The following is a 17,317-nucleotide window of genomic DNA, read 5'->3' as shown; positions in this document are numbered from 1 at the left end:
TGTGTTTTTAGTATGTGCTTGTGGCCTTTTTCTCATTAAGGAGGACATATATAAAAAAATATATATGTTCAAAACTGCATTTCTGAGTATTTATTTATCAAAATTGTTTTGAATCAAGAGCAGACACAAAAATGTCATTTGATTCAGCTTTTAGGTACGACGTAGTAGAAGCTGCTACAGCAAACCACGAGCCCCCTGCTCCACTCCATTCTGATGCATCCACTTGCAGAAAATATGTTTGTCTTTGATTTACTTGTCGGGCATTGGGCTCAAACTGTACAGTTGTATGGCTCCAATACTGCTCGGAATTTTTGTTGCACTGCTAATCTTAAGTTTTGGTTGTGAAGGAGCTGTAAGCACAGAGGGATGATGGAATATGAAAGCAGGCTTGCTCCACACTTGTAGTCCCACCCACAACTCTGCCATTCTGCATAAACTATGTCCTAGAAAAGGACACAGATTTTTTGTTAAAAATGGCATAATCATAATTAAAAGACCACTGGGAAAGCATCAATAGATCTAAAGATGGTTGGGGTGGGACTGAAAAATTTGTCAAATATACTAAAATCCAACTAAAACAAACGGAAATTCTTGAAAGAGATTAACAGTTTTAGACAAAATAAAGAGCAAAATAAATAATTAATAGACAATAACAAATGCTTTTTTTACTGTTAAAGTTCTTCTTCGAAATTGCAACTGCAGTTTAGATGCAACGCATATTTTATTTCTTTCAGGCACCCAAGGAAAGTGCAAAAACACAAATGTATACTTTGGGTGTACTTCGTGGCCTGTGTCCATTTTTCCACAAACATATGCTATTACACATCTGTTTTTTCTATTTTTTTAATTCATTGAATGAGGGAGTAATGGGGATGCAGACAGGGGGAGGAAAAGCAGTGCAATACTATTACCGTTTCCTGTTTCTGTGCAGCCAGGAGTCTACAGGGAGCGAGCCGAGAGGAGACCTGGCAGGCGGCTGCTGTGATGGGCCAGAATGAACTGTGGAAAGACAGAAAGAAAATCAAGAAACCTGTATGCAACAAAACTACTCAGGGGTGAAAGACACAAAAAAAAAGCACCAGACTTGGAGCACCAGATCTGCGCTTCTTATGTGTTGTGAAAAATTCACTTAAAATTAGATAAGTATGCAAAAATAATATCCAGAATTGCTTCACAATCAAGTTTTCTAACTGTAACCAGATTTGCTATGAAAAATCACTTTTCCTTTAATAGTACCTCTCCGGATTTTCTTTGTTGTCAACTCTAAATACTTGCTCTAGGCATGTCATCTTCACAACACTAAAGCAACTGTTTCTAATTAAGGTTAAGTACCATTTTCTGCATAGTCTTTACCAAGAAAACATTGTTATGACTCTGAGGCTTTTGCTCAGTGGTTTTTCCTTTAAACTCTCAAAGTATTATGCCAATACTCTATTGCCAAAGGACAAAAAGAAGGAGAGAGGATTTTAGTGGTGTTTGCGGGCTGATGGGTAAAAAGCACATTTACAGCATCAATTCAAGCATTTGTAATACCATTTAAATAGCTTTGGAGCTGTTTTAGTAAATACAAATTGTAGCTTCAAAATACCTGGTCAGTGTGTAAAAAAATACAAAATGTCTGAGTGTAGAGTTGGGATTAAACAAGAGGTACATCTAAAGTTTTCATAAACTGGAAATCTGTGTGAGGGAATAAGGGATCAGTTACCAAAATAAACAAAGGCAAATAGGAGGTAAATTTTGTGGAGCCCCTGGAATCCCTGACCTGCCCTGAAAGAGATCCCCTTTCTCCCCAAACGGTACTACCAAACACAACCTCCAGCACTGCCGGCGTGCTGCTCTCCTGACAGCCTCAGACTCTGAGGTCTAAAGAAAACAAACTGACTCTGATTATGAAAATAGTGCCGCAAGGCCCCCCCGGTGCCCGACGCTTATCTTACACAAGGCAAGCTTTGTGTGCTGCGGGGGCTTCTTGCTGGCCCTCAACCACCCCACCAGGTGGAGACTTTCAGGACTAAACTCCTCTCCATCACCTCCTCTCTCCCTCTGCCCTCATGTGAACGGTGTCACCTCCGCCGAGACCGCTGTGTATATTTTGAAAAGGGAGCATCAGGAAATTGATCCACTGGCCCCACACTGTTCTGTGGACGACGGCAGTTCCTTAACAGTTGGAGATGATGAGACTCCCCCACCGCAAAACAGCAAATATTGTGTCGCGCCCTCAGTAATGTAGGACACAGTTTGACACACAAAAGAGCCTCAAATCAAGCACATATGGAGTTGTTACTCCACAATGTCACAATGAGACAAAAAGAAGGAAATCAAAGAAAACACAATAAGATATAATACAAAATATGAAGAAATGGATATAAGGAATTGAGCGACAAGATGTAGATGTCCAGCTGCCACGTTTACCTATGGGCATTCTGTGCTGAAGTGTCTTCTGCCTCTGATGTTCAGCCATGGCAGAGTATCAGTGGGGCATATCGAAACAGATGCTTCAATGTTTTTGACCTCAGTAAAGCTGGAAACAATATTTGTATAGGCGTTGTTCGAAAGTCAATGATAATACACCCCCCAACTATGAGTTATGTTTTCCATAATGTCGCAAAGCCAAGTCAAACTTCCAGCTGTGCCAAGCTGGCAGGACCAAAAAGATGGTTACCATGTAGGCCGTTCCCTGGGCCCCTTAGCAAATATGTAACATCGGCATTTTAGGCCAGAAACTGATTAGCGTTCATCATTTATTTAACATGTAATGTAATCAGAGTGTGGATTCCAAAGACAACTCTTTAATTTTAAATGACTCTGACCTCTCGAGTCGTGACAGCACATCAGGAGCTGCAGCCTGAAGCCCCGTTTCTGTGAGGAGCCAACGTTAATAAATAGCAGTCAGATTCAATGCCACGCACAAGAAAACTAAAATACTTCTAAAATGATCTGAACAACCATGAAATTTTGAACTAATCAATGTCAATGATGGCAGCATGGCGACGTGTTGTTTTGGGGTTCAGACTGTGGCTGCGATCTTTTGTGCTGTGTCAGCATTTTCCCACTGGGTCTGTATCATTCTTGAGGTTCCCAGTTTACGCTCAAAACCATGTAAATTCGATTGGTGGTTGCAAATATGTTGGAAGGATTGACAGTCAGCAAAAATATTTGTTCCTCTCATTTGCCCTTATGGTGAACTCCATCAATCCTGGCTGTAACCTTGAAGCATTAGGTAGAAACTTGAAAGAGACAGGTTACACAACCGTCACTTCATTCCTGTTGTAATGCAGGTTCGCCCTCAAAAGAGCATCTTCTATCCTAATTATTATTTTCCTAATTTAAATCCAAGTTTTGAAATAAAATTATTTGCATCAATTATTTGTTAATTTCGTATTATGCTTTTTATCCTGGTTTCTCCTGGCACGTTGTTTCTTTCAAACAAAAAAAAATCAAAAAAAATCTAAAAGAACAATGGCTTGGGCCTCACCTGCCTTTTTTAATTTAGCCTAATAGTCAAGACTTTACCACATCTACCAGACAAATACAACTTTTTCCTCATTGTTAAGTTTTAAAAATATGCCAAAATTTAACAACAAATAAATTCCTCTTGTCTAACCACAATCACACCCATTTATCACTTTCTTATAGTATTAGTTTAAATTTACCTAAATGACATTAGAAAGTAAACGTATTCACAACTTTGTAGACGCATCACTTTTGAGACTTCTGTTTGTTACCTGCATGCCAGCAGCTTCAGGTGTGGTCAAAGGTGCAAATGACTAAACTGCTGAATCTAGCTCATTGGGCCATACCATGTCATGGGGGGGGGGGTTATGAATTAGGTTTCTTTTTTGTTAAATTGTCTTTTTTTTACCTTTCTATGTGTCAGGTTTAGACATACCCTATGCAGTGCCGGCCCTGGTCTTCCGGGGGCCCTAAGCGAGATTTAATTTGTGGGCCCTCTAACTGATCAGCAGCACCAACAAAACGCAACTGTTGTTGTAATAAAAATGAGATATATCTAGTGCAGAATGTTGGAAAGAAGTGCCTTCACTGTTGTGCGTCTGTGCACAAATGTATGACTGTCCTTTAAGTAATAATGAAACAATAAGTTTGATTTGGGTTCCATATTGGGTAGATTTGAACTTACCAGCAGCAACATCAACATTTTCCCTTTCAACAGAAGATGTGGTGACAGGAGTTTCCTCTGCAGCTAAAAAACAAGAATTATTATACAATAATTATTGATGAAGTTAATAAAATAACTATAGCAGAATACTACTAATAGTTTAGTGGTTCAGTTAAAATCTGTGTGCAGGTTTTTCACAATGTCATGATCTTTTTATATATTTATGAGAAATAGATTGTTTGATTATATATTTGCACAAGATCATATTTATTTATTTATTAAGAACAGTTTGGGGCTCCATACTCTTCAGCCGCTGTTTATGGAAAAAAAAGGGTTATGCTGACACTGTTTTTTAAATTACTTTACATGCCACATGAAGGGATGTGGATGCTGCACCTCCTCCAATACTTTTTGATACTTTTTGAGAGCAGAAGAAAATGTTGGCTGACACGGAACTGTGCAAAACATCCTCATTATGTAGAACCAAAACTGTGAAATACAAATGAGAAAGAAATGTACCTATTTATAAATAATAAATGTGAATAATAATTTGAGTATAAATGGAAATATAAGCATTTATACACTTCTTATTCTATTATTTTGTATGTTCATAATTTTAAAATGAGTACATTTATTTTATTTGTCATTAATAAATTAGAACCTTTATTTCCTATGTATTTGGCAGTTTTGATTCTCCATATTTCATGCCAATGCAAGATTTTAAGACACATTGTTGAAAAAGTCAGACTACCAGACTGTCTATAACAGATAAACAGCAGTTCCTATACTGACATAAACCGGAAAATGCAGAACGCACTAAATATGTGTTAGCAAAACAATTAAACAATACAATAACGTGAGTTAAACATTTATCAGCCATCGCCATTGTCGTTAAACCTCATCCAGGAAACTTGGGTATCAGAATTATTTTAGAGTTTTCCATTGGAAATTACGACAAACGGGGTCATTTATGTGCAAACTTCACCTGTCTTTCTAACTTTACCGAACTTCGGATCAATTAGTATTTTAAATCGCGAATGCACAGAAATACTGGATAATGTAAAAAATATGGCCCCATCATCCTCCAAACTTACCTGGTGATTGATGCTGAAGTTGTTCATCTTTTTTCAGCTCCTGATGGATAAAGTCTCTTCGGCATGAAGTGCTCTTGTTGTCGCTTTGATCAGCGTGACAAAATGCACTCGTTTTTTTTCTTTTCTCAACTTTATTGAAACAAAATGCGCTCGTAAATGCACACTGTGCCAGGCTTAGATGCAGTGATGTTGGCCAATCGTTGCTAAGAGTGGCGTAACGTCATTATTTGGGTTGCCAGATTGGTTCAGGTGTGTTGACAAGGGGGATCATTAAAGTGCAGGCAACTTTCTTTTGCACAACATTCACAGCTATGAAATAGGTTGCCAGATTTGGGTCTTTTTTTTATTTTATTTTTTCGCCACTTCGGGGCCCTGGTGGTGACGGGGGCCCTACGCGGCTGCGTAATTCGCGTATAGGGAGGGCCGGCCATGACCCTATGTAAAGTAGGATGTGTCTATGTGGGTTTGGTCAGTTCATATTGTTCACATTAAAAGCTTTGACGCAATTTAAACAAGGAAGATCTACCTCACTTCCTGGTGAGCTGGGTTCTTGTGTTGCTCACTCTGAATGCTACTCCTCAATTAAAAATTCACTCTAAACTAATTGCTAAATTCTCTGCCTTTTCTTCTCATCCAACCACAAACATCTTTTTGCTTTTAAATTCAAAGGATGTTTATCTATCTACATACTAGACGGTTTTGCTAACTCTCCTCCACCTGGACCAATGCTTTGTCATGGACTGGCCTTCTACCACCATCAGTGCCTAGGCTCCGGGGTTACTTCATCTATTGTACGAGCTTATCCCACCAGCATGCAGGATGCCATCGGTCCAGAGCCCAAAGAATATGAACATATTTCATGCACATTTTTTGTATCACAAATAAATCTTTCTTAATTCTCCGTATTGATTTGCTCTTAAGTGCAGCTTTGTTTTATTAACCTTAGAGAACTGGATGTTAAGTTCAGTCCTTTTTCAGGCTAAGTGTCAAAAGTCAGTCATGCTGCTTTTAAAATTTTGAGGAGATATAAATTTCTTTATGCTTTGCACGAAACGTCCTCTTGTTTTCCTGTCATTCTGATTGGAGATTTCAAGATGGCACATTTCACTCGTTACATGATTTGCAAGATATGTTTTACAAGTGCATTAGGTGTGAACTATGCAGAAATGAGATTAATAAATACCAATGATGCCTGTGTTGAACAAATGCAATAAAAAAACAGACAAGTCAACAGCTGTTGGTAAACAAAGTTGTGGCTCTTAGCTGTTTGGACGTCTGCCTGAATGTGGAACAGAAAGTCACGTTATAACGGGCATTTGCTCTTTTCTCTTTTCCTTACTCTGGATGCTGATAACCAACGATCATTTAGATGATTGAACTACTTCCAACCAACTTCCACAGCTGTCAATCATTTAAAAACAATGTAAAATAATTCTCATTTTTCTCAAGGAGATTTTTAGCTTGCCTGTTGCAGAGCAAACTTGTCATCATGAAGTTATTAAGTACCACAAAGTCAACTGACAATACTGGAAAACAAGTGACAACATTTAGCATTTAAAAGCAAACAATAACAGTCTTTTAAGTTTCCAATCACATTTTAAAACCATTATTGTCTTTCTTTCTTTTTTTAAGTCTTTGGAATCATTGGAGGAATTAGAGATAGGACACAGGTGAGAATTTCAAAGAGCGTGCAACCAGAGCCGCCACTTTTCTATTGTACATTTCACAACAGTTTTTTTTTTAACCTTGTTAAAAGAGACCAGAAATAGTAAGGAATTACAAAAATGGGTTATGGTTAGGGTAACCTAAGGTCACCTAAATGTCAGAGGAAATTTAAGTTAAAACTATAGTCTTTAGATCATCAGAAAATTGTTTCATGAAGCTACTTCAGCAATAAGTCATAAAAAAACAGTTGAGTTTAACAGTTAATTTTACACATCGTACAAAATCCAACATTGAGATTTTAGGATACATTTTTGTCAAAGACAATTGAAAATTTAGCTTTAACTGAAGAATGACTAGGAATTCTTTTCAGCTTAAAAGTCATCTTAGTAGCACAATTTTAAATGTGTTTTTAGGGAAAGTTTGGTTTGGTTGCTATATATTTAAATAGTTTTAATAGTAATGCTTTTCAATTTGCAGTTTTCCTTTTTTTTTTTTTACTTCTCCTGTCCAACAGCTGGGCAGGCAGATGAGAGCTGAGGGCCTCTTGTGTTGGACATATTTTACTTTAACAAGAGGGGTTATTAATCTTCAGACAAACCAAAGGTATGTCTGAATAAACCCCTTTTGTAATTGAGGCCAAACTTTATTAATTTCAATCATGTTTGAAAATCTTTGGTGTTGGACCCGACGGAAAAGGAAAGAAGGGTAGAAGAGAGAGGGATGTTAGAGAGATGGGGGGGGGGTAAGAGGGTGATAATAGGAGGGGGGGGGGGATAAGACCATGAAGCAGCATAAAGCAACAAGTTTACTGGTTGTTTATCATTACGGTAAGGTTCAAATGTAGTACAAAAAGGGCGGGGCCTGTCCACACACACACTCAAATGTTATCAACACACCTGCTGGCTGAAAAAAAAAATGTCCACATGTCAACATGTACACAAAACCGATAGTGTTCACACACGCATACTTATCCCTTTAAACCAACTAGTGTGAAATATTTCACACTAGTATGTCATTCAATCAGTTTTCCTTTTTTAATAGTCAGCCCTTGCAGTCTCAGAGGCAGAGAGCATCGGGACTGCATTAAACAACCGCCACCATGCCTTCCTGCAAAGACAAAAAACAATGTTTTTATCGGTTACATTTGTGACCCAAAATGAAAAAGATGCAGTTGTAAATTAATTTACTTTTCTTAACAAGTTAAGTGATAATGAACTCATTAAGAACAAAGCCTTCAGAGTGACCTCTGTTAAACAAACAGAGGTTTTTCTTGTACTGCAGTGCTTCTTTCTTATTGGACAGTGGCAGTGTTTGTGTTCTTCAGACTGATTGGTTAAAATCTCTAGTCATTCCTGGAAGCCTTCTATAATGTGTTAATTTAATAGATCTCTGCAAATGCATAAAAACACAATGGTTTGGTTTTAATGTACCTACAAATAAAATACAGGGAAAATAAACTGTAGTACCTCCCAAAAGGAGCTTCATTATGGAATTATTGTGTCTTGTGTTTGTTTCTTGTTTAAATAAAAGGAGTTTTTTCTGGTAAACAATTAGTGAGCTGTGAAGGTAGAAACCTCCATCTCCAAAAGTCCATGAAGGCCTGAAGCTCTTTAGATAAACATTTTTCTCACCATTGTTTGCAGAAATCTTAATACGTTTCTGTCGCTGTGTCCCACCACACTGACACAACTGTGTTTAGCACTTCAGAGAAAAAAGAAATACTGTGACATTTAGATTCTGCTGCCTTGCATCTTTAGATAATTGTTTTAAGACTTTTTTTTGGCAATGACTGTATTTCAGATGCTGCCACATTGGTCTTTTTGTTTATTCTTTATTTTATTGAGAGAAAAAAAACATTTCTAAAAACTTGAATCATTTCACGATAGCAGATAGTTACAGTGAGTGTGAAAATGTGCGTAAAGGTATTATTAGCGCTTTGGTGAAAGCTGTCATCAGATCAGCTTCAATGAAGTTATCCATTTCACACAGCTTGCACTGTGGAGCTGTGTTCTGAACAGCCGCGAGACCCAGAATAACCAAATGTGATTTAACTCCACATCCAGCTGGGTACCCAGATGCAAAGAACTACAAGGGGCTAACTTCTACATCATTCCAGAGTAAAGCTTGGAGCCATTCTTGATTTGTTTCTGAAGAAATTTGGTAAAAATGAGAACAACAAAGTTCACAACAGACATACAAATAGGAATAAAGCTCAGTGTTTTCTTCCCAGCGGTTGTTTAATTTCCCAGACGTTATCCATAAGTATTAAAATCAAGTGATCAATTTTGTAGAATGTCATAATCTGCTCCATATGCACTGCTAAGCTAAAAAGCCCTCTTTGAGGTACCCGCTGTCGCACTTTCAGTTGGAATTCATTACCAAGCTAGAGTTACATTTTTCTTATGGAAACCAAGAAAAATAGGAATTGTGGATGAGGTTGTTTTTTCCAAAGTCTTTGGAGAGTGTGTAAGTGATCTGAGACACTCAGGGTGGCGTCTCGATGAGGTTTGGATCAGGACTCTGCATCTGGGGAACATGTGCCGTTGATAGGGACAAAAAGACACAAAGAGAGAGCCAAAATGTATTTCTCTCCATCTCTTTTTTTTTTTTTTCATTTCGGGGAATTCTGAGAAGAAGACTTCCCCCTCCATAAATGTGCATCTTCTCTCCTCCGACCCCATCATTGTCCTCCACCTCCTCCTCCTCCGCCTTCTGTACAACCCTGACTTTAAAAACATTTCATGGCAATGAACATGGTGTGGACACTAAGATTACTTGCAATCAAACGTGTTTATAAAGCAGCATTCTTGACATGCTTGGCTGCAAAAAGATCTGTGTGCGGACCGCATCTCTGTGGATAAGTGTGTTTAGGGGAAGAGAGGAAACACAAACCACGAATAGACACACAATACAACAAAAACTAAGGAAAAGACAAACAAAAGGGGAGAGAGAGAAGGAAAAAGCTGTGGATGCTGCGGTTCTTTGGCAGACAACAAGCCACATCTTGTCCTTCTGGCAGTCTCTTGGCACCCTTGTTGCTATCCCTCTATTAGCAGCATCAGAAGGCCCAAGGCAGCCAACAGAAGTGTGACCGGAGATTATTGTCCTGCGTGCTTGTTTGGGTTAAGGCTTTAGATGGGGAAATGGGATTAGGTTAGGCCCGGCTGGAGAGACACACACTAATGGGAAGCAGAGGAGTACTCGCCTGATCCTCCTCCACTCACAGAGAGCAACCCTGTTATCCCACCTGATTGGATTAGCCCCCCCTGTTAAATGTGCTATGATAAGGGCGTAGCACTGCTGAGAATCTCCTCGGTCCCGCTGCTGTTGAAGCATACACAAAACTGCACAGGGAGAAAATAGATTCCTTCACATTGTTTACAATGTGTGTTTTCAGGTCTGGTTCTGTTTTGCCTGTGATTACACTACTGTGGTGTAAACAGGTTGTAAACTGCATTTCACACACATCTCTAATCACCTCTGTCTTTGCAAAGATTTTCCATAATGACATATTTCAAGCGTTTGCATATTTTATTAATCCTGAAGTGGACCGTTGGACTTTAATGACATTTTATGCCATTGTACTCGGCAGCAAAGGCTTTTTCTTTTTTTTTTCTTGCGTATGCAAATCTGCAAGCCTTACACACGCTAATTGCAGCCACTCTACCAATCAGACAGTAATTACTGGTATCCTGCCTGCCTTTCCTTCCAATGGCTGAGCAGCTAATTTAAGACGAGGTTTAAACAGCCGGAAAACAGCATCCTGTGGCAAAACTGGATTTGATGTTTAAGCATGCATGTGTGTGCAGTTTCATCATTTTGTGCAGCCCTTTTTAGAAAATGTAGTGTGATAAAATTAAGTGAATTAGCAGGAGATGCTGGGCTTGTCTTATTTTGATCTGCTGCAAACTTGTTCTTCCATCCTCCATCTATAGTCTAGACTTTTTCAGCCCTTCCTGTCTTTATTATCTGCTCTCTGTGATTGATTAGTCTTTTCATTTTGACATGGATTCAGGTGATATACCATAACATAAACCGCATACTCCATCTAAAGGTGGAATTAAAAGGTTACTGATCTCCTAATTGCTTTTGAATTGAACTCCGTGACAGCGTGCGTCGTTAATGTAACGATTATCCACATCAACCCAATCGCACCTCTCTGAATCTTTAGCCGTTTAGTCATGACTAGGTAACATGTCACAGTCCTCATCAAGCACAGGCCCGCTCTGCTCGTACAAAAATCTTTGTCGGAGGGCGTCAAATCAATTCCCATTGCAGGTCAGGGCAAAAACTTTGTGTCTAGATTTCTACATTCTGCACAGGCAGGTTCTTTTGGTGCAAGCGCATAGCCTTCTGCAACAGTGTGGCTGAACAGCAAAGAATCAATTAAACCGAAGCCAACATGTGCTCACCTGACAGGCACTTAAGGAATTAGCCCATGGAATACAGATTGCTTTTAGCTAATTAGCTAAACTATCTTTTATGTGGAGCATGAACTGTAAAGACTGCTGCTCTAATGGCCAATAAGGAAGAGAGGAGTGTTTGCCTGCACACTACTCACACGCCAACCTGTTTATAAAGAGACATGTGTAGAGCTAAGCTAACAATCTTTTTTCCTATTTGAGATCCATCTAGATTTTTAAAATACAAAAGAAAAACAGATTCTCAAAAATGCTCTTCTCTTTTACACACTACTTAGCAGTGCAAGTTTTCATTTAAAAGTCTACTTGTACTCATTAGTATGCATATTTGTGACTTCAGCAGAAACAGACTGAGAATACCCTTCAGTATCCTGATGTGACTGTGTCACAATCTCTGTTTTTAGCAATGCAGAAACCCACAATCCAATAACACTGAGAAAAAGTACATTCTATTAAAACTGATTCTCTTCTGCTAAAAGTTTATGTTTTGTTCCCTTTTTTCCTTTTTCAATCATGATTCTGGTGCTGTTGATGAACGTGTCAGCAGAGCAAAAAATTTAAGCCTGGGCAATAACAAAAAAAATAGAAATTCTTGGCTCAGACTCCAATTACTGTACCTGTATAATGGTCCACTGAGCTTTTCAGCCATTAGGTTTGATATAAACCTAACTTGAATGTGGACTGCTGACAGGTAGCTGAGAAGTACCTTAAAGGGTTCATTTAACTTGCAGAAGATGTGTGTGTGTGTGCGTGTGTATGTGCTTATTCCTTTAGCTTATACATAACCTCCAATCAAAGAAGATGTTTAGATTGGGTTTCTGATTGCTGATTAACTACTAAACCCTTACAGAGAACAGAACCACTCTTTATTCATTAACATTTAAGAATATTTCATTACATTTGGAATAATTTGCTCGAATCATCTGGAGTTCCTGACGACAAAATAATGAAAAAAAATTACAGTAGCTTTGTTCCTTCCACATGAGGACAAACATTTCATCCTTTTTCCTCTTAAAACAAAATATTTTCTTCCACCGAAGCTAACAGAGAACAGTTCTGTTTAGTCTATTTCCTTATTGTTGCGAGTCTCTTCCGCTCTGTTGTTGTGTTATTCTGCTGGATAGTTTCAGAAACATCTACTAAAAAAATTGCTGAGGATGACACACTGTTGCAAAGGGGCTCCGGGGAGGAAACCAGATGTTTATAGCATCACATGCATGGAGGCACTGTTTGGTGCGCTGCATATTTTGTTTGGGAATTTTCACAAGTGCTGGCAAGAACAAAAGAAAACAAATCCTTTTATAGTGTTAAATTAAAAGAATGTGTTTTGAATGTCAGCATGTGTGGGTAGAACAGGCAGAGGGATCAAGTCATGTTTCATATTTTATTTATAGAGTATATGTTAACAGTGAACTTGAATGTGTATGTGTAAGTCAAACACTGAATGTTCTGATATTGCGTGTGTGTACCTGTGAATGGGCGACTGTTGACTCTGCCGCGATTGTGTGTGTGCTTGCAAATGTCTGTGGGTCGCTCTCATCCAGAGCGAGCCATGAAGGCTAATTGTTTGCACATGTGTAGGCTTTTCAAGTGTTCAGAGTGAAGCTGAATTCAACTCTGGGAGGAGTTGGGGGGGGCTCTCAGCAGTCTGCAGCTAAAGTCAGCGAGCCTAAGCCCCTCTGTCTGCTGAAACCAATGCCTTTCTCCTTTTTCGCTCATGGGAGTAAAGGTCAGGGGTCAAAGAGGAGGATCCATGTGATTAGACACAGACCGCTTTTTATCAAAAGTGGTGTGTAATGTGAACCCCAGCACCCCCCCCCCCCCCCCATTCCTCTTCCATCGCGCCCGATGAAAGTGATATCATAAATGAAAAGACCGTAGCCAAAGTTTCCATTGTAGGCAAATGGAGAGTAAATGAGGCAAAACATTTAATTAATAAATAAAAGCAGCCACCTCCCTGCAAAACACACACAAATGCACACACACAACCAAATCCACCTCGTTTGGAGTCAAACTGTTCCAAAATGCAAAGCACAATCTTGGAGATGTACCAGACAGAGAAGATGGAAAAGTAATTTAAATCTTTTGTAAATTTTTATGGCTTAAAATGGGAAATGATACCTTAAAAGTGCCTGTAATCTTATTTTAAATCCACGGGAGAGCCACCAAAGGAAGATGGAGAACCTACAGTATTTTATTGTCCAAGGTCTTTAGAGTTGAAGTACAACTAGAATTTAGTGTAAATGAAGTTGCTTTAATGAAATGTTTGACTGAAAAGCAAATCAAGAGGTTATTATTGCTGCTCTGCAAAAACACTTTCACTGTAAGCAAATAAGTTTAGATATAACATGCATTTTGTGGGCTTTAAGCATGAAAGTCACTAGAATCATGAATGTGCTTGCTAAACAGTACAGAATTGAAGGGATTTAACGTTACATTAAGGCACTAAATTCTGTGCTTTCCTTGTTGGATTATAGCAAAGTGTGTACAGTGCTTTAGCACTCGTGCCTGAACACACACACGCACACATCAACTCCCTTTTCTATTGATCAAGGTAATTGAGAACAGGCATGCCCCCCCTCCCACTTCAATGCTGTCCTCTCGCAGTGCCCCTCCCCAGACTCATGAAAGCCCAAACATCTGGTCTGCATCCACCCCAAGTCTTCATCCCCCAGCAGTCACCTCTGAGACCCTTGTGCTTTTTAGCCAGAGTGCCGATGCATTTTTTTTGTGCCTCTGAAGTACAAGAAGATGGAGATATAAATACAAAAAGACAAAGAATAAGAATGTTATGATTGTGTATCTTCATGAAGAAAACAGAAAAAAGGATAAATTATTATAGGTTTAAATATGGAAGAATTCAAACTTAAGCCACTGTGAGCTTAGTAAAATAAATCTAGCCAAGGTAAAAGTGCTAAAGTATATAAGTAACACCTGAAAGTTCTGTTTATGGATGATGAGATGATAAAAAGGAGAAGCTTATTTAAAGTTTGCATGCATCTGTGCACGTATTTGTCCGTAACTGTGGGTGGGTGAGAGTAACAGCATGTTCATCCAGCAGTGGAGGCAGTGTGAGTTACAGATAAAAATCAGGCTGGGACAGATTTAATTAACAGATATCCCTCCTTAATGTAGATTCTTTTTGCTCCTGCAGTTGCAACCCCTTGTGCTTACCCAACCAGAAATAACTGATCTTGGCTCCGAAGTAGCCATAATGTGTTTCTCACATTGCTTTAAGAAGCAGCAGTTTGAGCAGACAGTTTCTACCTCCCTGTTTACTTGGCAGCAACCACGATGGGATGTTCTTTATGATATCTATTTTATCAACACATATTATATGTCCTGAATTTTTGAACTGAATCGTTGGAATCCTGGTGTGCATGTGGGTGTGTGGAGTAATTTGCCTCCCATAAAAGAAAGCTAAAAGAGATTTGCCCTTTTAACTGTCTCTCAAGGAGAACGGATTACTGACATCAGTTAAGGCAGAGAACTGCTGGCTAGATGCCCAAAGCACATGCTCTACCTCAGAGAAGAAGAAAGGATCTCCATGTTTGTAAACTGAAGGAGAGAAGGCGGGAAAAGGTGAGTGAAACTGGAGAAAGCCACAGAGAAGGCTTGGATGTCCACGTCGAACCTTTTGGCCCTGCAGCAGCCTTACAATGAATTGAGTAAAGTAAATAGGGGTATAAAGTTTAATGCATATGGATTTCACACAAGCATCTTGCATTAGACACAGTCCTGAAAGCTATTACACCTTCAGATCTAGAGAAAGGGAAGATGAAAAAGTGTGTGAGGGAGTTCAAAAAAAAAAGTTTCTCATGAAAGCATGAACACAATACGGAAAAGGTTTGTTTTCCCCTCATACACCATTTGGCTACAAAGTGTGTAGTCCATGTGCTTACATATGCGGACAGAGTAATTGCTTCGTGTGCATGTTAGTCTCTGATCCGTTTGATCAAATAAATACATTCTTACATGTTTTGGTGCATGTGTAAATGTGGCCATACATCTGGTCGCAATTTACATTTGTGTTCTTGTGGCCATGCAATGGTCTAGTGCTGCAAACGTTTTAAGAAACTCCATATAATATCTCAAATTTATTTATATTTATGTGCATTTTTTGCCTAACCTTTTTCTCCATTTTGCATGGGGATTTGTTTCAGATTTTGCATCCTCGGCTGTTGTTTTTCTTCACTCTTAGCGCTGATGAGTGGATGATGTAAGCTAAAGTTGCATTCCTAATGTCAGCCTGCATATTTAACCTTGTGGATTCAAAGTATTACATGTCATCATAGGGGAATGGAGGTCTTTGTTGCAGGAAGTCCAGCTCCTATCCTTCTCCAGCTCCTTAGTCTCTTTTTGTACAATATTTCCCATTTGGCTTCAGGTGCAAAGTCACCTGAAACTGGATCTGCTACAACTGTCTTCTGCAGATGATGCAACGTCTCTGTTTGTGTGTGGGACATTTAACCTCCCTTCGGGGGGGGGGGGGGGGGGGGGGGGGTTACAAACACAGAGATCGTAGGGATGAAATACTCTAAAGGAAATACAATTTTCAGCAAGACTGATTAAACGCACCCACACATGCACATATGCACACAAAGTGGGTCCATCATTAAAAGGACTGAAATACAATCCAGTGACACACAGCACTCTGTTTAAAAGCATACTTTGAGGAGGGATGACGAACTTTAATTAACCTGAGTTGCAGATAGGAGAGAAGGAGCTGTTATCCTGTGGCCTTTGGCATGCTGCCTGCCCGGCCCTGAAAGGTGAAATATGCTTTTTATGGAAGTCAGCATGATGCAATATTACCTCCATTCACATGCACATTAACCTTGCAGCTGTGAGCATTGATGAAAATTGCAACGAGGCATAGAGTTAATAGTGTGTAGAGCAAGGATGCAATCAACACACGCCATGCAAATCAAAAATGGATTATATGTAATCCACATGTTTTTTACATTTTACTTTTTATTGCATGCTTCTCTTGCATTAATAAAAGTTTGCACCTAAAGTGGTGAGAATGGCCCTTCATGGCTTTTTGTCTGCCCTGACTCTGCACTCCCCCCTGCAACACTCCCTCTGGGTTAGTGACTCTGTAGACCTTGGGTCCAGCTTTCCCAGACGGTGATTTAAAATAACAATTGCATGCATATCATGTTTCAGGCCTCTGAAATACATGTGAGATGAGGTAATGTGATCAGTCTACAGCCCCCTGTCTTTGTGCACACGCATGCTTGTGCAAACATGTGCGTCTTGGCTGCGTTTCTGGATTTTCAGTTAAAGGTAATCTGTCAGTGAAAGTATGTACTCTTTAATTACATTACAAATCCAGGAGTATGTGAACGTGAAAGAAAAAAGGAAAAAAAAACACTGCTGTCTGTGCAAGTGGAAGCCTAAGCGCCTGTTTTAAATTAAATCCTGAGTTAAACCAGCATTAAACACGGAGTCATTGAGTCAAAATCGCAACTCAATTAATACCTCGTAAAATGGTCACAGAGTTAACGACTGGGTGAAGCGACAGAGCCTTAACATTAGCTATAATATTAAAATCAGAAAGTCAGGGTTGCCTCACTGCACATGGAGAGGCACAGGATGCTTGTCGACCCGGTAAGTGCCAGAGAGTAAACACTAATTATACTATCCATAAAGCCCCTCATATGGTCCTGTGGGCCAGGCCTATGGGGACCATTAAAATTCTGCAGCACAGGGCGAGATCTGCACAGAAGTGTTACGGTTTGCATGACACTGGTGGATGGCAGCACAGCGAGGTGATAATGGTGAATTGTGGAAACAAAGAGCCAGAGGGAAAAGCAATTATGGAGCAAAATAAAAGAAGCTGTAATGCTGGAGAAAAAGAACTGCAGGTGAATGCTGTGCTGTGATGGAGCAGCTCTCTGATTAACATAAGTTTAAAAAAAAGCATGAGTTCATTTTCTCCAGGATAAATTGTGGATTTTTTTTTTACTTGTGCAGAAACTATTTCTGAAACTTTGTCGTTCCATTTTTTGTTGTTG

General features: G+C 39.3%; 1 long non-coding RNA gene across 1 annotated transcript in view; it reads right to left on the bottom strand.

The window, feature by feature from the left end:
* LOC110015628 (uncharacterized) overlaps nucleotides 1–17,317 on the bottom strand; it is a 152,789-nt gene that overhangs the window by 82,685 nt on the left and 52,787 nt on the right. The window contains exon 5 of the long non-coding RNA XR_013658144.1: nucleotides 912–999. This is a non-coding gene — a long non-coding RNA (uncharacterized LOC110015628). The remainder of the gene's footprint in view (nucleotides 1–911; nucleotides 1,000–17,317) is intronic.

The sequence above is a fragment of the Oryzias latipes genome, chromosome 9 (genome assembly GCF_053564925.1).
Source record: "Oryzias latipes strain Hd-rR chromosome 9, Olatipes_Hd-rR_3.1".
Lineage (NCBI taxonomy): Eukaryota > Metazoa > Chordata > Actinopteri > Beloniformes > Adrianichthyidae > Oryzias > Oryzias latipes.
Note: the sequence above shows the minus strand (reverse complement) of the source record. Positions and strands in the feature narration are given on the sequence as shown.